We start from the raw sequence: 26,895 nt of genomic DNA, 5'->3' as shown, positions 1-26,895 counted from the left end.
CGGGGGGCTGTAGATTTATAATTGTGATCCCTAGGTCGCTGGTTCGAATCCGGCTCGAAGGATGTTTTACGTTCACTGATGTTTATTTTGGGCAAGGTTACGTTGATTGTCCTTTCCATGTACATCCATCCTTCGATAGCTCAATTGGTAGAGCGGGGGACTGTAGATTTATAATTGTGATCCCTAGGTCGCTGGTTCGAATCCGGCTCGAAGTATTTTTTACGTGCACTGCTGTTTATTATTAGCAAGGTTACATGGAATGTCCTTTCCTTGGAGACTGTAGATATATAATTGTGATCCGAAGGTTGCTGGTTTGAATCCGGCTCGAACGATGTTTTTAGGTGCCTTGCTGTTTATTTTGGGCAAGGTTACGTTGATTGTCCTTTCAATGTACATCCATCCTTCGATAGCTCAGTTGGTAGAGCGGGGGACTGTAGATTTATAACTGTGATCCCTAGGTCGCTGGTTCGAATCCGGCTCGAAGTATTGTTTTACGTGCACTGCTGTTTATTTTGGGCAAGGTTACATGAAATGTCCTTTCCTTGGAGACTGTAGATTTATGACTGTGATCTCTAGGTCGCTGGTTAAAATCCGGCTTGAAGGTTTTTGTTTGTGCACTGCTGTTTATTTTGGTCAAGGTTACGTTGAATGTTCTTTCCATGGACATCCATCCTTCGATAGCTCAGTTGGTAGAACGGGGGACTGTAGATTTATAATTGTGATCCCTTTGTCGCTGGTTCGAATCCGTCTCCAAGGATTTTGTTACGTGCACTGCTGTTTATTGTAGGGAAGGTTACATGGAATGTCCTTTCCTTGGAGACTATAGATTTATTTTGGGCAAGGTTACGTTGATTGTCCTTTCCATGGACATCCATCCTTCGATAGCTCAGTTGGTAGAACGGGGGACTGTAGATTTATAATTGTGATCCCTTTGTCGCTGGTTCGAATCCGTCTCCAAGGATTTTGTTACGTGCACTGCTGTTTATTGTAGGGAAGGTTACATGGAATGTCCTTTCCTTGGAGACTATAGATTTATTTTGGGCAAGGTTACGTTGATTGTCCTTTCAATGCATATCCATCCTTCGATAGCCCAGTTGGTAGAGCGGGGGGCTGTAGATTTATAATTGTGATCCGAAGTTTGCTGGTTTGAATCCGGCTCGAAAAATGTTTTTAAGTGCCTTGCTGTTTATTTTGGGCAAGGTTACGTTTAATGTCCTTTCCATGTACATCCATCCTTCGATAGCTCAGTTGGTAGAGCGGGGGACTGTAGATTTATAATTGTGATCCCTAGATGCTGGGTCGAATCCGGCTTGAAGAATTTTTTTACGTGAGTTGCTGTTTATTTTGGACAGATTACATGGAATGTTCTTTTCTTGGAGACTGTAGATGTATAACTGTGATCCCTAAATCGTTGGTTCGAATCCTGCCCGAAGAAATTTTTTTAGGTGCACTGCTTTTTTTATTTTGGGTAAGATTACGTTGATTGTCCTTTTATTGTACATCCATCCTTCGATAGCTCAGTTGGTAGAGCGGAGGACTGTAGATTTATAATTGGGATCTCTAGGTTGCTGGTTCGAATCCTGCTCGAAGGATTTTTTTACGTGCAATACTGTTTATTTTGGGCAAGTTTACGTTAATTGTCCTTTCCACGTACATCAATCCTTCGATAGCACAGTTGGTAAAGCGGGGGACTGTAGATTTATAATTGTGATCCCCAGGTCGCTGGTTCGAATCCGGCTCGAAGGATTTTTTTATGTTCACTGCTGTTTATTTTGGGCAAGGTTACATTGATTGTTCCTTCCGTGTACATCCATCATGCGATAGCTCAGTTGGTAGAGCGGGGGACTGTAGATTTATAATTGTGATCCCTAAATCGCTGGTTCGAATCCGGCTCGAAATTTTTTTTTAGGTGCACTGCTTTTTTATTTTGGCCAAGTTTACGTTGATTGTCCTTTCAATATACATCCATCCTTCGATAGCTCAGTTTGTAGAGCGGGGGACTGTAGATTTATAACTGTGATCCCTAGGTCGCTGGTTCGAATCCGGCTCGAAGGATTGTTTTACGTGCATTGCTGTTTATTTTGGGCAAGGTTACATGAAATTTCCTTTCCGTGGAGACTGTAGATTTATGACTGTGATCTCTAGGTCGCTGGTTAAAATCCGGCTTGAAGGATTTTTTATGTGCACTGCTGTTTATTTTGGTCAAGGTTACGTTGATTGTCCTTTCCATGGACATCCATCCTTCGATAGCTCAGTTGGTAGAACGGGGGACTGTAGATTTATAATTGTGATCCCTTGGTCGCTGGTTCGAATCCGTCTCCAAGGATTTTGTTACGTGCACTGCTGTTTATTTTAGGGAAGGTTACATGGAATGTCCTTTCCTTGGAGATTTTAGATTTATTTTGGGCAAAGTTACGTTGATTGTCCTTTCAATGTATATCCATCCTTCGATAGACCAGTTGGTAGAGCGGGTGGCTGTAGATTTATAATTGTGATCCCTAGGTCGCTGGTTCGAATCCGGCTCGAAGGATTTTTTTGCGTTCACTGATGTTTATTTTGGGCAAGGTTACGTTGATTGTCCTTTCCATGTACATCCATCCTTCGATAGCTCAATTGGTAGAGCGGGGGACTGTAGATTTATAATTGTGATCCCTAGGTCGCTGGTTCGAATCCGGCTCGAAGTATTTTTTTACGTGCACTGCTGTTTATTATGGGCAAGGTTACATGGAATGTCCTTTCCTTGGAGACTGTAGATATATAATTGTGATCCGAAGGTTGCTGGTTTGAATCCGGCTCGAGCAATGTTTTTAGGTGCCTTGCTGTTTATTTTGGGCAAGGTAGATAGATAGATAGATAGATAGATAGATAGATAGATAGATAGATAGATAGATAGATAGATAGATAGATAGATAGATAGATAGATAGATAGATAGATAGATAGATAGATAGATAGATAGATAGATAGATAGATAGATAGATAGATAGATAGATAGATAGATAGATAGATAGATAGATAGATAGATAGATAGATAGATAGATAGATAGATAGATAGATAGATAGATAGATAGATAGATAGATAGATAGATAGATAGATAGATAGATAGATAGATAGATAGATAGATAGATAGATAGATAGATAGATAGATAGATAGATAGATAGATAGATAGATAGATAGATAGATAGATAGATAGATAGATAGATAGATAGATAGATAGATAGATAGATAGATAGATAGATAGATAGATAGATAGATAGATAGATAGATAGATAGATAGATAGATAGATAGATAGATAGATAGATAGATAGATAGATAGATAGATAGATAGATAGATAGATAGATAGATAGATAGATAGATAGATAGATAGATAGATAGATAGATAGATAGATAGATAGATAGATAGATAGATAGATAGATAGATAGATAGATAGATAGATAGATAGATAGATAGATAGATAGATAGATAGATAGATAGATAGATAGATAGATAGATAGATAGATAGATAGATAGATAGATAGATAGATAGATAGATAGATAGATAGATAGATAGATAGATAGATAGATAGATAGATAGATAGATAGATAGATAGATAGATAGATAGATAGATAGATAGATAGATAGATAGATAGATAGATAGATAGATAGATAGATAGATAGATAGATAGATAGATAGATAGATAGATAGATAGATAGATAGATAGATAGATAGATAGATAGATAGATAGATAGATAGATAGATAGATAGATAGATAGATAGATAGATAGATAGATAGATAGATAGATAGATAGATAGATAGATAGATAGATAGATAGATAGATAGATAGATAGATAGATAGATAGATAGATAGAAACTTTATTAAAGTGTCATAAACAACCTCTAGCCGGGGATAAGACCCCTACTAATTGGGGGACACAAAAAAAAGATAAAATTATAAAAATTATACTGATTATTAAAAATTTAAAATTGTAGATTCTTACTGATAAAGCTAAATAAATAAATATATATATATATATATATACATGTAAATTGATTGTAATCTATATGAAATTATGAAAAAAAAATTGACTAGATTTAAAAATTATCATGCGGAACATAGGGCACAGCCCTTGCAATTTTCTATAAATTCGAAATCCTTTTTTCTCATAGTCACTTTAAAACTTTTTAAACTGTCAATTGATCTTTCTGCCCTAGGTAGGCTATTCCATAGTTTAGCCCCCATATATCTTAGGGAATGTTTCCCGTAAGTGACTGTGTTAAATCTTGGAATAACAAAATCGGACAATCTTAAATTATAGTTCGTGTTTTTTTTAGAAAACAAATCACTAATCCCAGATGGACAAAGGCCATTTTTAACTTTGTACATTAAGATGCAAATGTCTTGCAGTCTACGATTACGTAGAGTAGATAAATTAGCCTTTATTAATAGTTCGTGGTAAGTGCAATTCCAGTCTTTAAAAACAGCTCTTAAGGTTACGTTGATTGTCCTTTCCATGTACATCCATCCTTCGATAGCTCAGTTTTGTAGAGCGGGGGACTGTAGATTTATAATTGTGATCCCTAGGTGTCTGGTTCAAATCCGGCTCGAAGTATTTTTTTACGTTCACTGCTGTTTATTTTGGGCAAGGTTACGTTGATTGTCCTTTCCATGTACATCCATCCTTCGATAGCTCAGTTGGTGGAGCGGGGGACTGTAGATTTATAACTGTGATCCCTAGGTCGCTGGTTCGAATACGGCTCGAAGGATTCTTTTACGTGCACTTCTGCTTATTTTGGGCAAGGTTACATGGAATGTCCTTTCCTTGGAGACTGTAGATTTATAACTGTGATCCCTAGGTCACTGGTTCGAATACGGCTCGAAGCATTTTTATTACGTTCACTGCTGTTTATTTTAGTCAAGGTTTTGTCGATTGTCCTTTCCATTTACATCCATCATGCGATAGCTCAGTTGGTAGAGCGGGGGACTGTAGATTTATAATTGTGATCTCTAGGTCGCTGGTTAAAATCCGGCTTGAAGGATTTTTTATGTGCACTGCTGTTTATTTTGGTCAAGGTTACGTTGATTGTCCTTTCCATGGACATCCATCCTTCGATAGCTCAGTTGGTAGAACGGGGGACTGTAGATTTATAATTGTGATCCCTTTGTCGCTGGTTCGAATCCGTCTCCAAGGATTTTGTTACGTGCACTGCTGTTTATTGTAGGGAAGGTTACATGGAATGTCCTTTCCTTGGAGACTATAGATTTATTTTGGGCAAGGTTACGTTGATTGTCCTTTCAATGCATATCCATCCTTCGATAGCCCAGTTGGTAGAGCGGGGGGCTGTAGATTTATAATTGTGATCCGAAGTTTGCTGGTTTGAATCCGGCTCGAAAAATGTTTTTAAGTGCCTTGCTGTTTATTTTGGGCAAGGTTACGTTTACTGTCCTTTCCATGTACATCCATCCTTCGATAGCTCAGTTTTGTAGAGCGGGGGGCTGTAGATTTATAATTGTGATCCCTAGGTCGCTGGTTCGAATCCGGCTCGAAGGATGTTTTACGTTCACTGATGTTTATTTTGGGCAAGGTTACGTTGATTGTCCTTTCCATGTACATCCATCCTTCGATAGCTCAATTGGTAGAGCGGGGGACTGTAGATTTATAATTGTGATCCCTAGGTCGCTGGTTCGAATCCGGCTCGAAGTATTTTTTTACGTGCACTGCTGTTTATTATGGGCAAGGTTACATGGAATGTCCTTTCCTTGGAGACTGTAGATATATAATTGTGATCCGAAGGTTGCTGGTTTGAATCCGGCTCGAACAATGTTTTTAGGTGCCTTGCTGTTTATTTTGGGCAAGGTTACGTTGATTGTCCTTTCAATGCATATCCATCCTTCGATAGCCCAGTTGGTAGAGCGGGGGGCTGTAGATTTATAATTGTGATCCGAAGTTAGCTGGTTTGAATCCGGCTCGAAGGATTGTTTTACGTGCACTGCTGTTTATTTTGGGCAAGGTTACATGAAATGTCCTTTCCTTGGAGACTGTAGATTTATGACTGGGATCTCTAGGTCGCTGGTTAAAATCCGGCTTGAAGGATTTTTTTTATGTGCACTGCTGTTTATTTTGGGCAAGGTTACGTTGATTGTCCTTTCCATGTACATCCATCCTTCGATAGCTCAGTTTTGTAGAGCGGGGGACTGTAGATTTATAATTGTGATCCCTAGGTGGCTGGTTCGAATCCGGCTCGAAGTATTTTTTTACGTTCACTGCTGTTTATTTTGGGCAAGGTTACGTTGATTGTCCTTTCCATGTACATCCATCCTTCGATAGCTCAGTTGGTGGAGCGGGGGACTGTAGATTTATAACTGTGATCCCTAGGTCGCTGGTTCGAATACGGCTCGAAGGATTCTTTTACGTGCACTGCTGCTTATATTGGGCAAGGTTACATGGAATGTCCTTTCCTTGGAGACTGTAGATTTATAACTGTGATCCCTAGGTCACTGGTTCGAATACGGCTCGAAGCATTTTTATTACGTTCACTGCTGTTTATTTTAGTCAAGGTTTTGTCGATTGTCCTTTCCATTTACATCCATCATGCGATAGCTCAGTTGGTAGAGCGGGGGACTGTAGATTTATAATTGTGATCCCTAGATGCTGGGTCGAATCCGGCTCGAAGAATTTTTTTACGTGAGTTGCTGTTTATTTTGGACAGATTACATGGAATGTTCTTTTCTTGGAGACTGTAGATGTATAACTGTGATCCCTAAATCGTTGGTTCGAATCCTGCCCGAAGAAATTTTTTTAGGTGCACTGCTTTTTTTATTTTGGGTAAGATTACGTTGATTGTCCTTTTATTGTACATCCATCCTTCGATAGCTCAGTTGGTAGAGCGGAGGACTGTAGATTTATAATTGGGATCTCTAGGTTGCTGGTTCGAATCCTGCTCGAAGGATTTTTTTACGTGCAATACTGTTTATTTTGGGCAAGTTTACATTAATTGTCCTTTCCACGTACATCAATCCTTCGATAGCACAGTTGGTAAAGCGGGGGACTGTAGATTTATAATTGTGATCCCCAGGTCGCTGGTTCGAATCCGGCTCGAAGGATTTTTTATGTGCACTGCTGTTTATTTTGGTCAAGGTTACGTTGATTGTCCTTTCCATGGACATCCATCCTTCGATAGCTCAGTTGGTAGAACGGGGGAATGTAGATTTATAATTGTGATCCCTTGGTCGCTAGTTCGAATCCGGCTCGAAGACTTTTTTTAAATGCACTGCTTTTTTATTTTAGGCAAGGTCACGTTGATTGTCCTTTCAATGTACATCCATCCTTCGATAGCTCAGTTGGTAGAGCGGGGGGCTGTAGATTTACAATTGTGATCCCTCATTCGCTGGTTCGAATCCGGCTCAAAGGATGTTTTATACATGCGCTTTACGTTGGGCAATGTTACATGGAATTTCATTTTCTTGGAGACTGATCCTAGGTTGCTGGTTCGAATCCGGCTCGAAGAATTTTTTACGTTCACTGCTGTCTATTTTGGTCAAGGTTACGTTGATTGCCCTTTCAATGCTCATCCATCCTTCGATAGCTCAGTTGGTAGAGCGGGGGACTGTAGATTTATAATTGTGATCCCTAGGTCGCTGGTTCGAATCCGGCTCGAAGGATTTTTTTACGTTCACTGCTGTTTATTTTGGGCAAGGTTACGTTGATTGTCCTTTCAATGTACATCCATCCTTCGATAGCTCAGTTGGTAGAGCGGGGGACTGTAGATTTATAACTGTGATCCCCAGGTCGCTGGTTCTAATCCGGCTCGAAGGATTGTTTTATGTTCACTGCTGTTTATTTTGGGCAAGGTTACGTTGATTGTTCCTTCCATGTACAACCATCATGCGATAGCTCAGTTGGTAGAGCGGTGGACTGTAGATTTATAATTGAGATCCCTAAATCGCTGGTTCGAATCCGGCTCGAAATTTTTTTTTAGGTGCACTGCTTTTTTATTTTGGCCAAGTTTACGTTGATTGTCCTTTCAATATACATCCATCCTTCGATAGCTCAATTGGTAGAGCGGGGGACTGTAGATTTATAATTGTGATCCCTAGGTCGCTGGTTCGAATCCGGCTCGAAGTATTTTTTACGTGCACTGCTGTTTATTATGGGCAAAGTTACATGAAATGTCCTTTCCTTGGAGACTGTAGATTTATGACTGTGATCTCTAGGTCGCTGGTTAAAATCCGGCTTGAAGGATTTTTTATGTGCACTGCTGTTTATTTTGGTCAAGGTTACGTTGATTGTCCTTTCAATGTACATCCATCCTTCGATAGCTCAGTTTTGTAGAGCGGGGTGCTGTAGATTAATAATTGTGATCCCTAGGTCGCTTGGTCGAATCCGGCTCGAAGGATTTTTTACGTTCACTGCTGTTTATTTTGGGCAAGGTTACGTTGATTGTCCTTTCCATGTACGTCCATCCTTCGATAGCTCAATTGGTAGAGCGGGGGACTGTAGATTTATAATTGTGATCCCTAGGTCGCTGGTTCGAATCCGGTTCGAAGAATTTTTTTAAATGCACTGCTTTTTTATTTTGGGCAAGGTCACGATGATTGTCCTTTCAATGTACTTCTATCCTTCGATAGCTCAGTTGGTAGAGCGGGTGGCTGTAGATTTACAATTGTGATCCCTCATTCGCTGGTTCGAATCCGGCTCAAATGATGTTTTATACATGCGCTTTACGTTGGGCAATGTTACATGGAATTTCATTTTCTTGGAGACTGATCCTAGGTTGCTGGTTCGAATCCGGCTCGAATAATTTTTTACGTTCAATGCTGTTTATTTTGGTCAAGGTTACGTTGATTGCCCTTTCAATGCTCATCCATCCTTCGATAGCTCAGTTGGTAGAGCGGGGGACTGTAGATTTATAACTGTGATCCCTAGGTCGCTGGTTAAAATCCGGCTTGAAGGATTTTTTATGTGCACTGTTGTTTATTTTGGGCAAGGTTACGGTGATTGTCCTTTCCATGTACATCCATCCTTCGACAGCTCAGATTTGTAGAGCGGGGGACTGTAGATTTATAATTGTGATCCCTAGGTGGCTGGTTCGAATCCGGCTCGAAGTATATATTTACGTTCACTGCTGTTTATTTTGGTCAAGGTTACGTTGATTGTCCTTTCCATGGACATCCATCCTTCGATAGCTCAGTTGGTAGAACGAGGGACTGTAGATTTATAATTGTGATCCCTTGGTCGCTGGTTCGAATCCGGCTCGAATAATTTTTTTAAATGCACTGCTTTTTTTTTTTGGGCAAGGTCACGTTGATTGTCCTTTCAATGTACATCCATCCTTCGATAGCTCAGTTGATAGAGCGGGGGGCTGTAGATTTACAATTGTGATCCCTCATTCGCTGGTTCGAATCCGGCTCAATGGATGTTTTATACATGCGCTTTACGTTGGGCAATGTTACATGGAATTTCATTTTCTTGGAGACTGATCCTAGGTTGCTGGTTCGAATCCGGCTCGAAGAATTTTTTTACGTTCACTGCTGTTTATTTTGGTCAAGGTTACGTTGATTGCCCTTTCAATGCTCATCCATCCTTCGATAGCTCAGTTGGTAGAGCGGGGGACTGTAGATTTATAATTGTGATCCCTAGGTCTCTGGTTCGAATCCGGCTCGAAGGATTTTTATACGTTCACTGCTGTTTATTTTGGGCAAGGTTACGTTGATTGTCCTTTCAATGTACATCCATCCTTCGGTAGCGCAGTTGGTAGAGCGGGGGACTGTAGATTTATAACTGTGATCCCTAGGTCGCTGGTTCGAATCCGGCTCCAAGTATTTTTTACGTGCACTGCTGCTTATTTTGGGCAAGGTTACATGGAATGTCCTTTCCTTGGAGACTGTAGATTTATAACTGTGATCCCTAGGTCACTGGTTCGAATACGGCTCGAAGCATTTTTATTACGTTCACTGCTGTTTATTTTAGTCAAGGTTTTGTCGATTGTCCTTTCCATTTACATCCATCATGCGATAGCTCAGTTGGTAGAGCGGGGGACTGTAGATTTATAATTGTGATCCCTAGATGCTGGGTCGAATCCGGCTCGAAGAATTTTTTTACGTGAGTTGCTGTTTATATTGGACAGATTACATGGAATGTCCTTTTCTTGGAGACTGTAGATGTATAACTGTGATCCCTAAATCGTTGGTTCGAATCCTGCCCGAAGAAATGTTTTTAGGTGCACTGCTTTTTTTATTTTGGGTAAGATTACGTTGATTGTCCTTTTAATGTACATCCAACCTTCGATAGCTCAGTTGGTAGAGCGGAGGACTGTAGATTTATAATTGGGATCTCTAGGTCGCTGGTTCGAATCCTGCTCGAAGGATTTTTTTACGTGCAATACTGTTTATTTTGGGCAAGTTTACATTAATTGTCCTTTCCACGTACATCAATCTTTCGATAGCACAGTTGGTAAAGCGGGGGACTGTAGATTTATAATTATGATCCCCAGGTCGCTGGTTCGAATCCGGCTCGAAGGATTTTTTTATGTTAATTGATGTTTATTTTGGGCAAGGTTACGTTGATTGTTCCTTCCATGTACATCCATTATGCGATAGCTCAGTTGGTAGAGCGGGGGACTGTAGATTTATAATTGTGATCCCTAGGTCGCTGGTTCGAATCCGGCTCGAAATTTTTTTTTAGGTGCACTGCTTTTTTATTTTGGCCAAGTTTACGTTGATTGTCCTTTCAATATACATCCATCCTTCGATAGCTTAGTTGGTAGAGCGGGGTACTGTAGATTTATAACTGTGATCCCTAGGTCGCTGGTTCGAATCCGGCTCGAAGGATTGTTTTACGTGCACTGCTGTTTATTTTGGGCAAGGTTACATGAAATGTCCTTTCCTTGGAGACTGTAGATTTATGACTGTGATCTCTAGGTCGCTGGTTAAAATCAGGCTTGAAGGATTTTTTATGTGCACTGCTGTTTATTTTGGTCAAGGTTACGTTGATTGTCCTTTCCATGGACATCCATCCTTCGATAGCTCAGTTGGTAGAACGAGGGACTGTAGATTTATAATTGTGATCCCTTGGTCGCTGGTTCGAATCCGGCTCGAAGAATTTTTTTAAATGCACTGCTTTTTTTTTGGCAAGGTCACGTTGATTGTCCTTTCAATGTGCATCCATCCTTCGATAGCTCAGTTGATAGAGCGGGGGGCTGTAGATTTACAATTGTGATCCCTCATTTGCTGGTTCGAATCCGGCTCAATGGATGTTTTATACATGCGCTTTACGTTGGGCAATGTTACATGGAATTTCATTTTCTTGGAGACTGATCCTAGGTTGCTGGTTCGAATCCGGCTCGAAGAATTTTTTACGTTCACTGCTGTTTATTTTGGTCAAGGTTACGTTGATTGCCCTTTCAATGCTCATCCATCCTTCGATAGCTCAGTTGGTAGAGCGGGGGTCTTTAGATTTATAATTGTGATCCCTAGGTCGCTGGTTCGAATCCGGCTCGAAGGATTTTTTTACGTTCACTGCTGTTTATTTTGGGCAAGGTTACGTTGATTGTCCTTTCAATGTACATCCATCCTTCGATAGCTCAGTTGGTAGAGCGGGGGACTGTAGATTTATAACTGTGATCCCTAGGTCGCTGGTTCGAATCCGGCTCGAAGGATTGTTTTACGTGCACTGCTGTTTGTTTTGGGCAAGGTTATATGAAATGTCCTTTCCTTGGAGACTGTAGATTTATGACTGTGATCTCTAGGTCGCTGGTTAAAATCCGGCTTGAAGGATTTTTTATGTGCAGTGCTGTTTATTTTGGTCAAGGTTACGTTGATTGTCCTTTCCATGGACATCCATCCTTCGATAGCTCAGTTGGTAGAACGGGGGACTGTAGATTTATAATTGTGATCCCTTGGTCGCTGGTTCGAATCCGTCTCCAAGGATTTTGTTACGTGCACTGCTGTTTATTTTAGGGAAGGTTACATGGAATGTCCTTTCCTTGGAGATTTTAGATTTATTTTGGGCAAGGTTACGTTGATTGTCCTTTCAATGTATATCCATCCTTCGATAGCTCAGTTGGTAGAGCGGGGGGCTGTAGATTTATAATTGTGATCCGAAGGTTGCTGGTTTGAATCCGGCTCGAAAAATGTTTTTAGGTGCCTTGCTGTTTATTTTGGGCAAGGTTACGTTGATTGTCCTTTCCATGTACATCCATCCTTCGATAGCTCAGTTTTGTAGAGCGGGGGGCTGTAGATTTATAATTGTGATCCCTAGGTCGCTGGTTCGAATCCGGCTTGAAGGATTTTTTACGTTCACTTCTGTTTATTTTGGGCAAGGTTACGTTGATTGTCCTTTCCATGTACATCCATCCTTCGATAGCTCAATTGGTAGAGCGGGGGACTGTAGATTTATAATTGTGATCCCTAGGTCGCTGGTTCGAATCCGGCTCGAAGAATTTTTTTAAATGCACTGCTTTTTTATTTTGGGCAAGGTCACGTTGATTGTCATTTCAATGTACATCCATCCTTCGATAGCTCAGTTGGTAGAGCGGGGGGCTGTAGATTTACAATTGTGATCCCTCATTCGCTGGTTCGAATCCGGCTCAAAGGATGTTTTATACATGCGCTTTACGTTGTGCAATGTTACATGGAATTTTATTTTCTTGGAGACTGATCCTAGGTTGCTGGTTCGAATCCGGCTCGAATAATTTTTTACGTTCAATGCTGTTTATTTTGGTCAAGGTTACGTTGATTGCCCTTTCAATGCTCATCTATCCTTCGATAGCTCAGTTGGTAGAGCGGGGGACTGTAGATTTATAATTGTGATCCCTAGGTCGCTGGTTCGAATCCGGCTTGAAGGATTTTTTTAAGTTCACTGCTGTTTTTTTTGGGCAAGGTTACGTTGATTGTCCTTTCAATGTACATCCATCCTTCGATAGCTCACTTGGTAGAGCGGGGGACTGTAGATTTATAACTGTGATCCCTAGGTCGCTGGTTCGAATCCGGCTCGAAGGATTGTTTTACGTGCACTGCTGTTTATTTTGGGCAAGGTTACATGGAATGTCCTTTCCTTGGAGACTGTAGATATATAATTGTGATCCGAAGGTTGCTGGTTTGAATCCGGCTCGAACAATGTTTTTAGGTGCCTTGCTGTTTATTTTGGGCAAGGTTACGTTGATTGTACTTTCCATGTACATCCATCCTTCGATAGCTCAGTTTTGTAGAGCGGGGGACTGTAGATTTATAATAGTGATCCCTAGGTCGCTGGTTCGAATCCGGCTCGAAGAATTTTTTTACGTGAGATGCTGTTTATTTTGGACAGATTACATGGAATGTCCTTTTCTTGGAGACTGTAGTTGTATAACTGTGATCCCTAAATCGTTGTTTCGAATCCTGCTCGAAGAAATTTTTTTAGGTGCACTCCTTTTTTTATTTTGTGTAAGATTACGTTGATTGTCCTTTTAATGTACATCCATCCTTCGATAGCTCAGTTGGTAGAGCGGAGGACTGTAGATTTATAATTGGGATCTCTAGGTCGCTGGTTCGAATCCGGCTCGAAGGATTTATTTTTATGTTCACTGCTGTTTATTTTGGGCAAGGTTACGTTGATTGTTCCTTCCATGTACATCCATCATGCGATAGCTCAGTTGGTAGAGCGGGGGACTGTAGATTTATAATTGTGATCCCTAAATTGCTGGTTCGAATCCGGCTCGAAATTTTTTTTTAGGTGCACTTCTTTTTTATTTTGGCCAAGTTTACGTTGATTGTCCTTTCAATATACATCCATCCTTCGATAGCTCAATTGGTAGAGCGGGGGACTGTAGATTTATAATTGTGATCCCTAGGTCGCTGGTTCGAATCCGGCTCGAAGTATTTTTTTACGTGCACTGCTGTTTATTATGGGCAAGGTTACATGAAATGTCCTTTCCTTGGAGACTGTAGATTTATGACTGTGATCTCTAGGTCGCTGGTTAAAATCCGGCTTGAAGGATTTTTTATGTGCACTGCTGTTTATTTTGGTCAAGGTTACGTTGATTGTCCTTTCCATGGACATCCATCCTTCGATAGCTCAGTTGGTAGAACGGGGGAATGTAGATTTATAATTGTGATCCCTTGGTCGCTGGTTCGAATCCGGCTCGAAGACTTTTTTTAAATGCACTGCTTTTTTATTTTAGGCAAGGTCACGTTGATTGTCCTTTCAATGTACATCCATCCTTCGATAGCTCAGTTGGTAGAGCGGGGGGCTGTAGATTTACAATTGTGATCCCTCATTCGCTGGTTCGAATCCGGCTCAAAGGATGTTTTATACATGCGCTTTACGTTGGGCAATGTTACATGGAATTTCATTTTCTTGGAGACTGATCCTAGGTTGCTGGTTCGAATCCGGCTCGAAGAATTTTTTACGTTCACTGCTGTCTATTTTGGTCAAGGTTACGTTGATTGCCCTTTCAATGCTCATCCATCCTTCGATAGCTCAGTTGGTAGAGCGGGGGACTGTAGATTTATAATTGTGATCCCTAGGTCGCTGGTTCGAATCCGGCTCGAAGGATTTTTTTACGTTCACTGCTGTTTATTTTGGGCAAGGTTACGTTGATTGTCCTTTCAATGTACATCCATCCTTCGATAGCTCAGTTGGTAGAGCGGGGGACTGTAGATTTATAACTGTGATCCCCAGGTCGCTGGTTCTAATCCGGCTCGAAGGATTGTTTTATGTTCACTGCTGTTTATTTTGGGCAAGGTTACGTTGATTGTTCCTTCCATGTACAACCATCATGCGATAGCTCAGTTGGTAGAGCGGTGGACTGTAGATTTATAATTGAGATCCCTAAATCGCTGGTTCGAATCCGGCTCGAAATTTTTTTTTAGGTGCACTGCTTTTTTATTTTGGCCAAGTTTACGTTGATTGTCCTTTAAATATACATCCATCCTTCGATAGCTCAATTGGTAGAGCGGGGGACTGTAGATTTATAATTGTGATCCCTAGGTCGCTGGTTCGAATCCGGCTCGAAGTATTTTTTTACGTGCACTGCTGTTTATTATGGGCAAGGTTACATGAAATGTCCTTTCCTTGGAGACTGTAGATTTATGACTGTGATCTCTAGGTCGCTGGTTAAAATCCGGCTTGAAGGATTTTTTATGTGCACTGCTGTTTATTTTGGTCAAGGTTACGTTGATTTTCCTTTCCATGGACATCCATCCTTCGATAGCTCAGTTGGTAGAACGGGGGAATGTAGATTTATAATTGTGATCCCTTGGTCGCTGGTTCGAATCCGGCTCGAAGACTTTTTTTAAATGCACTGCTTTTTTATTTTAGGCAAGGTCACGTTGATTGTCCTTTCAATGTACATCCATCCTTCGATAGCTCAGTTGGTAGAGCGGGGGGCTGTAGATTTACAATTGTGATCCCTCATTCGCTGGTTCGAATCCGGCTCAAAGGATGTTTTATACATGCGCTTTACGTTGGGCAATGTTACATGGAATTTCATTTTCTTGGAGACTGATCCTAGGTTGCTGGTTCGAATCCGGCTCGAAGAATTTTTTACGTTCACTGCTGTCTATTTTGGTCAAGGTTACGTTGATTGCCCTTTCAATGCTCATCCATCCTTCGATAGCTCAGTTGGTAGAGCGGGGGACTGTAGATTTATAATTGTGATCCCTAGGTCGCTGGTTCGAATCCGGCTCGAAGGATTTTTTTACGTTCACTGCTGTTTATTTTGGGCAAGGTTACGTTGATTGTCCTTTCAATGTACATCCATCCTTCGATAGCTCAGTTGGTAGAGCGGGGGACTGTAGATTTATAACTGTGATCCACAGGTCGCTGGTTCTAATCCGGCTCGAAGGATTGTTTTATGTTCACTGCTGTTTATTTTGGGCAAGGTTACGTTGATTGTTCCTTCCATGTACAACCATCATGCGATAGCTCAGTTGGTAGAGCGGTGGACTGTAGATTTATAATTGAGATCCCTAAATCGCTGGTTCGAATCCGGCTCGAAATTTTTTTTTAGGTGCACTGCTTTTTTATTTTGGCCAAGTTTACGTTGATTGTCCTTTCAATATACATCCATCCTTCGATAGCTCAATTGGTAGAGCGGGGGACTGTAGATTTATAATTGTGATCCCTAGGTCGCTGGTTCGAATCCGGCTCGAAGTATTTTTTACGTGCACTGCTGTTTATTATGGGCAAAGTTACATGAAATGTCCTTTCCTTGGAGACTGTAGATTTATGACTGTGATCTCTAGGTCGCTGGTTAAAATCCGGCTTGAAGGATTTTTTATGTGCACTGCTGTTTATTTTGGTCAAGGTTACGTTGATTGTCCTTTCCATGGACATCCATCCTTCGATAGCTCAGTTGGTAGAACGGGGGACTGCAGATTTATAATTGTGATCCCTAGGTCGCTGGTTCGAATCCGGCTCGAAGTATTTTTTTACGTGCACTGCTGTTTATTATGGGCAAGGTTACATGAAATGTCCTTTCCTTGGAGACTGTAGATTTATGACTGTGATCTCTAGGTCGCTGGTTAAAATCCGGCTTGAAGGATTTTGTATGTGCACTGCTGTTTATTTTGGTCAAGGTTACGTTGATTGTCCTTTCCATGGACATCCATCCTTCGATAGCTCAGTTGGTAGAACGGGGGACTGTAGATTTATAATTGTGATCCCTTGGTCGCTGGTTCGAATACGGCTCGAAGACTTTTTTTAAATGCACTGCTTTTTTTATTTTGGGCAAGGTCACGTTCATTGTCCTTTCAATGTACATCCATCCTTCGATAGCTCCGTTGGTAGAGCAGGGGGCTGTAGATTTACAATTGTGATCCCTCATTCGCTGGTTCGAATCCGGCTCAAAGGATGTTTTATACATGCGCTTTACGTTGGGCAATGTTACATGGAATTTCATTTTCTTTGAGACTGATCCTAGGTTGCTGGTTCGAATCCGGCTCGAAGAATTTTTTACGTGAGTTGCTGTTTATATTGGACAGATTACATGGAATGTCCTTTTCTTGGAGACTGTAGATGTATAACTGTGATCCCTAAATCGTTGGTTCGAATCCTGCCCGAAGAAATGTTTTTAGGTGCACTGCTTTTTTTATTTTGGGTAAGATTACGTTGATTGTCCTTTTAATGTACATCCAACCTTCGATAGCTCAGTTGGTAGAGCGGAGGACTGTAGATTTATAATTGGGATCTCTAGGTCGCTGGTTCGAATCCTGCTCGAAGGATTTTTTTACGTGCAATACTGTTTATTTTGGGCAAGTTTACATTAATTGTCCTTTCCACGTACATCAATCTTTCGATAGCACAGTTGGTAAAGCGGGGGACTGTAGATTTATAATTATGATCCCCAGGTCGCTGGTTCGAATCCGGCTCGAAGGATTTTTTTATGTTAATTGATGTTTATTTTGGGCAAGGTTACGTTGATTGTTCCTTCCATGTACATCCATTATGCGATAGTTCAGTTGGTAGAGCGGGGGACTGTAGATTTATAATTGTGATCCCTAGGTCGCTGGTTTGGATCCGGCTCGAAATTTTTTTTTAGGTGCACTGCTTTTTTATTTTGGCCAAGTTTACGTTGATTGTCCTTTCAATATACATCCATCCTTCGATAGCTTAGTTGGTAGAGCGGGGTACTGTAGATTTATAACTGTGATCCCTAGGTCGCTGGTTCGAATCCGGCTCGAAGGATTGTTTTACGTGCACTGCTGTTTATTTTGGGCAAGGTTACATGAAATGTCCTTTCCTTGGAGACTGTAGATTTATGACTGTGATCTCTAGGTCGCTGGTTAAAATCAGGCTTGAAGGATTTTTTATGTGCACTGATGTTTATTTTGGTCAAGGTTACGTTGATTGTCCTTTCCATGGACATCCATCCTTCGATAGCTCAGTTGGTAGAACGAGGGACTGTAGATTTATAATTGTGATCCCTTGGTCGCTGGTTCGAATCCGGCTCGAAGAATTTTTTTAAATGCACTGCTTTTTTTTTGGCAAGGTCACGTTGATTGTCCTTTCAATGTACATCCATCCTTCGATAGCTCAGTTGATAGAGCGGGGGGCTGTAGATTTACAATTGTGATCCCTCATTTGCTGGTTCGAATCCGGCTCAATGGATGTTTTATACATGCGCTTTACGTTGGGCAATGTTACATGGAATTTCATTTTCTTGGAGACTGATCCTAGGTTGCTGGTTCGAATCCGGCTCGAAGAATTTTTTACGTTCACTGCTGTTTATTTTGGTCAAGGTTACGTTGATTGCCCTTTCAATGCTCATCCATCCTTCGATAGCTCAGTTGGTAGAGCGGGGGTCTTTAGATTTATAATTGTGATCCCTAGGTCGCTGGTTCGAATCCGGCTCGAAGGATTTTTTTACGTTCACTGCTGTTTATTTTGGGCAAGGTTACGTTGATTGTCCTTTCAATGTACATCCATCCTTCGATAGCTCAGTTGGTAGAACGGGGGACTGTAGATTTATAACTGTGATCCCTAGGTCGCTGGTTCGAATCCGGCTCGAAGGATTGTTTTACGTGCACTGCTGTTTGTTTTGGGCAAGGTTATATGAAATGTCCTTTCCTTGGAGACTGTAGATTTATGACTGTGATCTCTAGGTCGCTGGTTAAAATCCGGCTTGAAGGATTTTTTATGTGCAGTGCTGTTTATTTTGGTCAAGGTTACGTTGATTGTCCTTTCCATGGACATCCATCCTTCGATAGCTCAGTTGGTAGAACGGGGGACTGTAGATTTATAATTGTGATCCCTTGGTCGCTGGTTCGAATCCGTCTCCAAGGATTTTGTTACGTGCACTGCTGTTTATTTTAGGGAAGGTTACATGGAATGTCCTTTCCTTGGAGATTTTAGATTTATTTTGGGCAAGGTTACGTTGATTGTCCTTTCAATGTATATCCATCCTTCGATAGCTCAGTTGGTAGAGCGGGGGGCTGTAGATTTATAATTGTGATCCGAAGGTTGCTGGTTTGAATCCGGCTCGAAAAATGTTTTTAGGTGCCTTGCTGTTTATTTTGGGCAAGGTTACGTTGATTGTCCTTTCCATGTACATCCATCCTTCGATAGCTCAGTTTTGTAGAGCGGGGGGCTGTAGATTTATAATTGTGATCCCTAGGTCGCTGGTTCGAATCCGGCTTGAAGGATTTTTTACGTTCACTTCTGTTTATTTTGGGCAAGGTTACGTTGATTGTCCTTTCCATGTACATCCATCCTTCGATAGCTCAATTGGTAGAGCGGGGGACTGTAGATTTATAATTGTGATCCCTAGGTCGCTGGTTCGAATCCGGCTCGAAGAATTTTTTTAAATGCACTGCTTTTTTATTTTGGGCAAGGTCACGTTGATTGTCATTTCAATGTACATCCATCCTTCGATAGCTCAGTTGGTAGAGCGGGGGGCTGTAGATTTACAATTGTGATCCCTCATTCGCTGGTTCGAATCCGGCTCAAAGGATGTTTTATACATGCGCTTTACGTTGGGCAATGTTACATGGAATTTCATTTTCTTGGAGACTGATCCTAGGTTGCTGGTTCGAATCCGGCTCGAATAATTTTTTACGTTCAATGCTGTTTATTTTGGTCAAGGTTACGTTGATTGCCCTTTCAATGCTCATCCATCCTTCGATAGCTCAGTTGGTAGAGCGGGGGACTGTAGATTTATAATTGTGATCCCTAGGTCGCTGGTTCGAATCCGGCTCGAAGGATTTTTTTACGTTCACTGCTGTTTATTTTGGGCAAGGTTACGTTGATTGTCCTTTCAATGTACATCCATCCTTCGATAGCTCAGTTGGTAGAGCGGGGGACTGTAGATTTATAACTGTGATCCCCAGGTCGCTGGTTCTAATCCGGCTCGAAGGATTGTTTTATGTTCACTGCTGTTTATTTTGGGCAAGGTTACGTTGATTGTTCCTTCCATGTACAACCATCATGCGATAGCTCAGTTGGTAGAGCGGTGGACTGTAGATTTATAATTGAGATCCCTAAATCGCTGGTTCGAATCCGGCTCGAAATTTTTTTTTAGGTGCACTGCTTTTTTATTTTGGCCAAGTTTACGTTGATTGTCCTTTCAATATACATCCATCCTTCGATAGCTCAATTGGTAGAGCGGGGGACTGTAGATTTATAATTGTGATCCCTAGGTCGCTGGTTCGAATCCGGCTCGAAGTATTTTTTACGTGCACTGCTGTTTATTATGGGCAAAGTTACATGAAATGTCCTTTCCTTGGAGACTGTAGATTTATGACTGTGATCTCTAGGTCGCTGGTTAAAATCCGGCTTGAAGGATTTTTTATGTGCACTGCTGTTTATTTTGGTCAAGGTTACGTTGATTGTCCTTTCCATGGACATCCATCCTTCGATAGCTCAGTTGGTAGAACGGGGGACTGCAGATTTATAATTGTGATCCCTAGGTCGCTGGTTCGAATCCGGCTCGAAGTATTTTTTTACGTGCACTGCTGTTTATTATGGGCAAGGTTACATGAAATGTCCTTTCCTTGGAGACTGTAGATTTATGACTGTGATCTCTAGGTCGCTGGTTAAAATCCGGCTTGAAGGATTTTTTATGTGCACTGCTGTTTATTTTGGTCAAGGTTACGTTGATTGTCCTTTCCATGGACATCCATCCTTCGATAGCTCAGTTGGTAGAACGGGGGACTGTAGATTTATAATTGTGATCCCTTGGTCGCTGGTTCGAATACGGCTCGAAGACTTTTTTTAAATGCACTGCTTTTTTTATTTTGGGCAAGGTCACGTTCATTGTCCTTTCAATGTACATCCATCCTTCGATAGCTCCGTTGGTAGAGCAGGGGGCTGTAGATTTACAATTGTGATCCCTCATTCGCTGGTTCGAATCCGGCTCAAAGGATGTTTTATACATGCGCTTTACGTTGGGCAATGTTACATGGAATTTCATTTTCTTTGAGACTGATCCTAGGTTGCTGGTTCGAATCCGGCTCGAAGAATTTTTTACGTGAGTTGCTGTTTATATTGGACAGATTACATGGAATGTCCTTTTCTTGGAGACTGTAGATGTATAACTGTGATCCCTAAATCGTTGGTTCGAATCCTGCCCGAAGAAATGTTTTTAGGTGCACTGCTTTTTTTATTTTGGGTAAGATTACGTTGATTGTCCTTTTAATGTACATCCAACCTTCGATAGCTCAGTTGGTAGAGCGGAGGACTGTAGATTTATAATTGGGATCTCTAGGTCGCTGGTTCGAATCCTGCTCGAAGGATTTTTTTACGTGCAATACTGTTTATTTTGGGCAAGTTTACATTAATTGTCCTTTCCACGTACATCAATCTTTCGATAGCACAGTTGGTAAAGCGGGGGACTGTAGATTTATAATTATGATCCCCAGGTCGCTGGTTCGAATCCGGCTCGAAGGATTTTTTTATGTTAATTGATGTTTATTTTGGGCAAGGTTACGTTGATTGTTCCTTCCATGTACATCCATTATGCGATAGTTCAGTTGGTAGAGCGGGGGACTGTAGATTTATAATTGTGATCCCTAGGTCGCTGGTTTGGATCCGGCTCGAAATTTTTTTTTAGGTGCACTGCTTTTTTATTTTGGCCAAGTTTACGTTGATTGTCCTTTCAATATACATCCATCCTTCGATAGCTTAGTTGGTAGAGCGGGGTACTGTAGATTTATAACTGTGATCCCTAGGTCGCTGGTTCGAATCCGGCTCGAAGGATTGTTTTACGTGCACTGCTGTTTATTTTGGGCAAGGTTACATGAAATGTCCTTTTCTTGGAGACTGTAGATTTATGACTGTGATCTCTAGGTCGCTGGTTAAAATCAGGCTTAAAGGATTTTTTATGTGCACTGCTGTTTATTTTGGTCAAGGTTACGTTGATTGTCCTTTCCATGGACATCCATCCTTCGATAGCTCAGTTGGTAGATCGAGGGACTGTAGATTTATAATTGTGATCCCTTGGTCGCTGGTTCGAATCCGGCTCGAAGAATTTTTTTAAATGCACTGCTTTTTTTTTGGCAAGGTCACGTTGATTGTCCTTTCAATGTACATCCATCCTTCGATAGCTCAGTTGATAGAGCGGGGGGCTGTAGATTTACAATTGTGATCCCTCATTTGCTGGTTCGAATCCGGCTCAATGGATGTTTTATACATGCGCTTTACGTTGGGCAATGTTACATGGAATTTCATTTTCTTGGAGACTGATCCTAGGTTGCTGGTTCGAATCCGGCTCGAAGAATTTTTTACGTTCACTGCTGTTTATTTTGGTCAAGGTTACGTTGATTGCCCTTTCAATGCTCATCCATCCTTCGATAGCTCAGTTGGTAGAGCGGGGGTCTTTAGATTTATAATTGTGATCCCTAGGTCGCTGGTTCGAATCCGGCTCGAAGGATTTTTTTACGTTCACTGCTGTTTATTTTGGGCAAGGTTACGTTGATTGTCCTTTCAATGTACATCCATCCTTCGATAGCTCAGTTGGTAGAGCGGGGGACTGTAGATTTATAACTGTGATCCCTAGGTCGCTGGTTCGAATCCGGCTCGAAGGATTGTTTTACGTGCACTGCTGTTTGTTTTGGGCAAGGTTATATGAAATGTCCTTTCCTTGGAGACTGTAGATTTATGACTGTGATCTCTAGGTCGCTGGTTAAAATCCGGCTTGAAGGATTTTTTATGTGCAGTGCTGTTTATTTTGGTCAAGGTTACGTTGATTGTCCTTTCCATGGACATCCATCCTTCGATAGCTCAGTTGGTAGAACGGGGGACTGTAGATTTATAATTGTGATCCCTTGGTCGCTGGTTCGAATCCGTCTCCAAGGATTTTGTTACGTGCACTGCTGTTTATTTTAGGGAAGGTTACATGGAATGTCCTTTCCTTGGAGATTTTAGATTTATTTTGGGCAAGGTTACGTTGATTGTCCTTTCAATGTATATCCATCCTTCGATAGCTCAGTTGGTAGAGCGGGGGGCTGTAGATTTATAATTGTGATCCGAAGGTTGCTGGTTTGAATCCGGCTCGAAAAATGTTTTTAGGTGCCTTGCTGTTTATTTTGGGCAAGGTTACGTTGATTGTCCTTTCCATGTACATCCATCCTTCGATAGCTCAGTTTTGTAGAGCGGGGGGCTGTAGATTTATAATTGTGATCCCTAGGTCGCTGGTTCGAATCCGGCTTGAAGGATTTTTTACGTTCACTTCTGTTTATTTTGGGCAAGGTTACGTTGATTGTCCTTTCCATGTACATCCATCCTTCGATAGCTCAATTGGTAGAGCGGGGGACTGTAGATTTATAATTGTGATCCCTAGGTCGCTGGTTCGAATCCGGCTTGAAGGATTTTTTACGTTCACTTCTGTTTATTTTGGGCAAGGTCACGTTGATTGTCATTTCAATGTACATCCATCCTTCGATAGCTCAGTTGGTAGAGCGGGGGGCTGTAGATTTACAATTGTGATCCCTCATTCGCTGGTTCGAATCCGGCTCAAAGGATGTTTTATACATGCGCTTTACGTTGGGCAATGTTACATGGAATTTCATTTTCTTGGAGACTGATCCTAGGTTGCTGGTTCGAATCCGGCTCGAATAATTTTTTACGTTCAATGCTGTTTATTTTGGTCAAGGTTACGTTGATTGCCCTTTCAATGCTCATCTATCCTTCGATAGCTCAGTTGGTAGAGCGGGGGACTGTAGATTTATAATTGTGATCCCTAGGTCGCTGGTTCGAATCCGGCTTGAAGGATTTTTTTAAGTTCACTGCTGTTTTTTTTGGGCAAGGTTACGTTGATTGTCCTTTCAGTGTACATCCATCCTTCGATAGCTCACTTGGTAGAGCGGGGGACTGTAGATTTATATTTGTGATCCCTAGGTCGCTGGTTCGAATCCGGCTCGAAGGATTGTTTTACGTGCACTGCTGTTTATTTTGGGCAAGGTTACATGGAATGTCCTTTCCTTGGAGACTGTAGATATATAATTGTGATCCGAAGGTTGCTGGTTTGAATCCGGCTCGAACAATGTTTTTAGGTGCCTTGCTGTTTATTTTGGGCAAGGTTACGTTGATTGTACTTTCCATGTACATCCATCCTTCGATAGCTCAGTTTTGTAGAGCGGGGGACTGTAGATTTATAATAGTGATCCCTAGGTCGCTGGTTCGAATCCGGCTCGAAGAATTTTTTTTACGTGAGATGCTGTTTATTTTGGACAGATTACATGGAATGTCCTTTTCTTGGAGACTGTAGTTGTATAACTGTGATCCCTAAATCGTTGTTTCGAATCCTGCTCGAAGAAATTTTTTTAGGTGCACTCCTTTTTTTATTTTGTGTAAGATTACGTTGATTGTCCTTTTAATGTACATCCATCCTTCGATATTTCAGTTGGTAGAGCGGAGGACTGTAGATTTATAATTGGGATCTCTAGGTCGCTGGTTCGAATCCGGCTCGAAGGATTTATTTTTATGTTCACTGCTGTTTATTTTGGGCAAGGTTACGTTGATTGTTCCTTCCATGTACATCCATCATGCGATAGCTCAGTTGGTAGAGCGGGGGACTGTAGATTTATAATTGTGATCCCTAAATTGCTGGTTCGAATCCGGCTCGAAATTTTTTTTTAGGTGCACTTCTTTTTTATTTTGGCCAAGTTTACGTTGATTGTCCTTTCAATATACATCCATCCTTCGATAGCTCAATTGGTAGAGCGGGGGACTGTAGATTTATAATTGTGATCCCTAGGTCGCTGGTTCGAATCCGGCTCGAAGTATTTTTTTACGTGCACTGCTGTTTATTATGGGCAAGGTTACATGAAATGTCCTTTCCTTGGAGACTGTAGATTTATGACTGTGATCTCTAGGTCGCTGGTTAAAATCCGGCTTGAAGGATTTTTTATGTGCACTGCTGTTTATTTTGGTCAAGGTTACGTTGATTGTCCTTTCCATGGACATCCATCCTTCGATAGCTCAGTTGGTAGAACGGGGGAATGTAGATTTATAATTGTGATCCCTTGGTCGCTGGTTCGAATCCGGCTCGAAGACTTTTTTTAAATGCACTGCTTTTTTATTTTAGGCAAGGTCACGTTGATTGTCCTTTCAATGTACATCCATCCTTCGATAGCTCAGTTGGTAGAGCGGGGGGCTGTAGATTTACAATTGTGATCCCTCATTCGCTGGTTCGAATCCGGCTCAAAGGATGTTTTATACATGCGCTTTACGTTGGGCAATGTTACATGGAATTTCATTTTCTTGTAGACTGATCCTAGGTTGCTGGTTCGAATCCGGCTCGAAGAATTTTTTACGTTCACTGCTGTCTATTTTGGTCAAGGTTACGTTGATTGCCCTTTCAATGCTCATCCATCCTTCGATAGCTCAGTTGGTAGAGCGGGGGACTGTAGATTTATAATTGTGATCCCTAGGTCGCTGGTTCGAATCCGGCTCGAAGGATTTTTTTACGTTCACTGCTGTTTATTTTGGGCAAGGTTACGTTGATTGTCCTTTCAATGTACATCCATCCTTCGATAGCTCAGTTGGTAGAGCGGGGGACTGTAGATTTATAACTGTGATCCCCAGGTCGCTGGTTCTAATCCGGCTCGAAGGATTGTTTTATGTTCACTGCTGTTTATTTTGGGCAAGGTTACGTTGATTGTTCCTTCCATGTACAACCATCATGCGATAGCTCAGTTGGTAGAGCGGTGGACTGTAGATTTATAATTGAGATCCCTAAATCGCTGGTTCGAATCCGGCTTGAAATTTTTTTTTAGGTGCACTGCTTTTTTATTTTGGCCAAGTTTACGTTGATTGTCCTTTCAATATACATCCATCCTTCGATAGCTCAATTGGTAGAGCGGGGGACTGTAGATTTATAATTGTGATCCCTAGGTCGCTGGTTCGAATCCGGCTCGAAGTATTTTTTACGTGCACTGCTGTTTATTATGGGCAAAGTTACATGAAATGTCCTTTCCTTGGAGACTGTAGATTTATGACTGTGATCTCTAGGTCGCTGGTTAAAATCCGGCTTGAAGGATTTTTTATGTGCACTGCTGTTTATTTTGGTCAAGGTTACGTTGATTGTCCTTTCCATGGACATCCATCCTTCGATAGCTCAGTTGGTAGAACGGGGGACTGCAGATTTATAATTGTGATCCCTAGGTCGCTGGTTCAAATCCGGCTCGAAGTATTTTTTTACGTGCACTGCTGTTTATTATGGGCAAGGTTACATGAAATGTCCTTTCCTTGGAGACTGTAGATTTATGACTGTGATCTCTAGGTCGCTGGTTAAAATCCGGCTTGAAGGATTTTTTATGTGCACTGCTGTTTATTTTGGTCAAGGTTACGTTGATTGTCCTTTCCATGGACATCCATCCTTCGATAGCTCAGTTGGTAGAACGGGGGACTGTAGATTTATAATTGTGATCCCTTGGCCGCTGGTTCGAATACGGCTCGAAGACTTTTTTTAAATGCACTGCTTTTTTTATTTTGGGCAAGGTCACGTTCATTGTCCTTTCAATGTACATCCATCCTTCGATAGCTCCGTTGGTAGAGCGGGGGGCTGTAGATTTACAATTGTGATCCCTCATTCGCTGGTTCGAATCCGGCTCAAAGGATGTTTTATACATGCGCTTTACGTTGGGCAATGTTACATGGAATTTCATTTTCTTTGAGACTGATCCTAGGTTTCTGGTTCGAATCCGGCTCGAAGAATTTTTTACGTTTACTGCTGTTTATTTTGGTCAAGGTTACGTTGATTGCCCTTTCAATGCTCATCCATCCTTCGATAGCTCAGTTGGTAGAGCGGGGGACTGTAGATTTATAATTGTGATCCCTAGGTCGCTGGTTCGAATCCGGCTCGAAGGATTTTTTTACGTTCACTGATGTTTATTTTGGGCAAGGTTACGTTGATTGTCCTTTCAATGTACATCCATCCTTCGATAGCGCAGTTGGTAGAGCGGGGGACTGTAGATTTATAACTGTGATCCCTAGA

At 41.4% G+C, this 26,895-nt stretch overlaps 14 non-coding genes across 14 annotated transcripts; all 14 read left to right on the top strand.

Moving 5' to 3' along the window:
* The first annotated feature begins 7,559 nt into the window (after positions 1 to 7,559).
* Positions 7,560 to 7,645, top strand: Trnay-gua. Its single transcript is given in 2 exon segments — positions 7,560 to 7,596; positions 7,610 to 7,645. It is a non-coding gene; the product is annotated as a tRNA-Tyr (tRNA).
* Positions 7,646 to 11,554: 3,909 nt separating this feature from the next.
* On the top strand, positions 11,555 to 11,640 carry Trnay-gua. Its single transcript is given in 2 exon segments — positions 11,555 to 11,591; positions 11,605 to 11,640. It is a non-coding gene; the product is annotated as a tRNA-Tyr (tRNA).
* Positions 11,641 to 12,742: 1,102 nt separating this feature from the next.
* On the top strand, positions 12,743 to 12,828 carry Trnay-gua. The gene is given in 2 exon segments: positions 12,743 to 12,779; positions 12,793 to 12,828. It is a non-coding gene; the product is annotated as a tRNA-Tyr (tRNA).
* Positions 12,829 to 14,430: 1,602 nt separating this feature from the next.
* On the top strand, positions 14,431 to 14,516 carry Trnay-gua. Its single transcript is given in 2 exon segments — positions 14,431 to 14,467; positions 14,481 to 14,516. It is a non-coding gene; the product is annotated as a tRNA-Tyr (tRNA).
* Positions 14,517 to 15,569: 1,053 nt separating this feature from the next.
* Trnay-gua lies at positions 15,570 to 15,655 on the top strand. Its single transcript is given in 2 exon segments — positions 15,570 to 15,606; positions 15,620 to 15,655. It is a non-coding gene; the product is annotated as a tRNA-Tyr (tRNA).
* Positions 15,656 to 16,302: 647 nt separating this feature from the next.
* Positions 16,303 to 16,388, top strand: Trnac-gca. The gene is given in 2 exon segments: positions 16,303 to 16,339; positions 16,353 to 16,388. It is a non-coding gene; the product is annotated as a tRNA-Cys (tRNA).
* A 3,189-nt stretch (positions 16,389 to 19,577) lies between these two features.
* Positions 19,578 to 19,663, top strand: Trnay-gua. Its single transcript is given in 2 exon segments — positions 19,578 to 19,614; positions 19,628 to 19,663. It is a non-coding gene; the product is annotated as a tRNA-Tyr (tRNA).
* Positions 19,664 to 20,310: 647 nt separating this feature from the next.
* Trnac-gca lies at positions 20,311 to 20,396 on the top strand. Its single transcript is given in 2 exon segments — positions 20,311 to 20,347; positions 20,361 to 20,396. It is a non-coding gene; the product is annotated as a tRNA-Cys (tRNA).
* Positions 20,397 to 22,397: 2,001 nt separating this feature from the next.
* Positions 22,398 to 22,483, top strand: Trnay-gua. Its single transcript is given in 2 exon segments — positions 22,398 to 22,434; positions 22,448 to 22,483. It is a non-coding gene; the product is annotated as a tRNA-Tyr (tRNA).
* Positions 22,484 to 23,180: 697 nt separating this feature from the next.
* Positions 23,181 to 23,266, top strand: Trnay-gua. Its single transcript is given in 2 exon segments — positions 23,181 to 23,217; positions 23,231 to 23,266. It is a non-coding gene; the product is annotated as a tRNA-Tyr (tRNA).
* A 317-nt stretch (positions 23,267 to 23,583) lies between these two features.
* On the top strand, positions 23,584 to 23,669 carry Trnay-gua. The gene is given in 2 exon segments: positions 23,584 to 23,620; positions 23,634 to 23,669. It is a non-coding gene; the product is annotated as a tRNA-Tyr (tRNA).
* Positions 23,670 to 25,272: 1,603 nt separating this feature from the next.
* Trnay-gua lies at positions 25,273 to 25,358 on the top strand. The gene is given in 2 exon segments: positions 25,273 to 25,309; positions 25,323 to 25,358. It is a non-coding gene; the product is annotated as a tRNA-Tyr (tRNA).
* A 647-nt stretch (positions 25,359 to 26,005) lies between these two features.
* On the top strand, positions 26,006 to 26,091 carry Trnac-gca. The gene is given in 2 exon segments: positions 26,006 to 26,042; positions 26,056 to 26,091. It is a non-coding gene; the product is annotated as a tRNA-Cys (tRNA).
* Positions 26,092 to 26,682: 591 nt separating this feature from the next.
* On the top strand, positions 26,683 to 26,768 carry Trnay-gua. The gene is given in 2 exon segments: positions 26,683 to 26,719; positions 26,733 to 26,768. It is a non-coding gene; the product is annotated as a tRNA-Tyr (tRNA).
* The last annotated feature ends 127 nt before the right edge of the window (positions 26,769 to 26,895 follow it).

Source organism: Nematostella vectensis, chromosome 3 (genome assembly GCF_932526225.1).
Source record: "Nematostella vectensis chromosome 3, jaNemVect1.1, whole genome shotgun sequence".
In the NCBI taxonomy this organism is placed as follows: domain Eukaryota; kingdom Metazoa; phylum Cnidaria; class Anthozoa; order Actiniaria; family Edwardsiidae; genus Nematostella; species Nematostella vectensis.
Note: the sequence above shows the minus strand (reverse complement) of the source record. Positions and strands in the feature narration are given on the sequence as shown.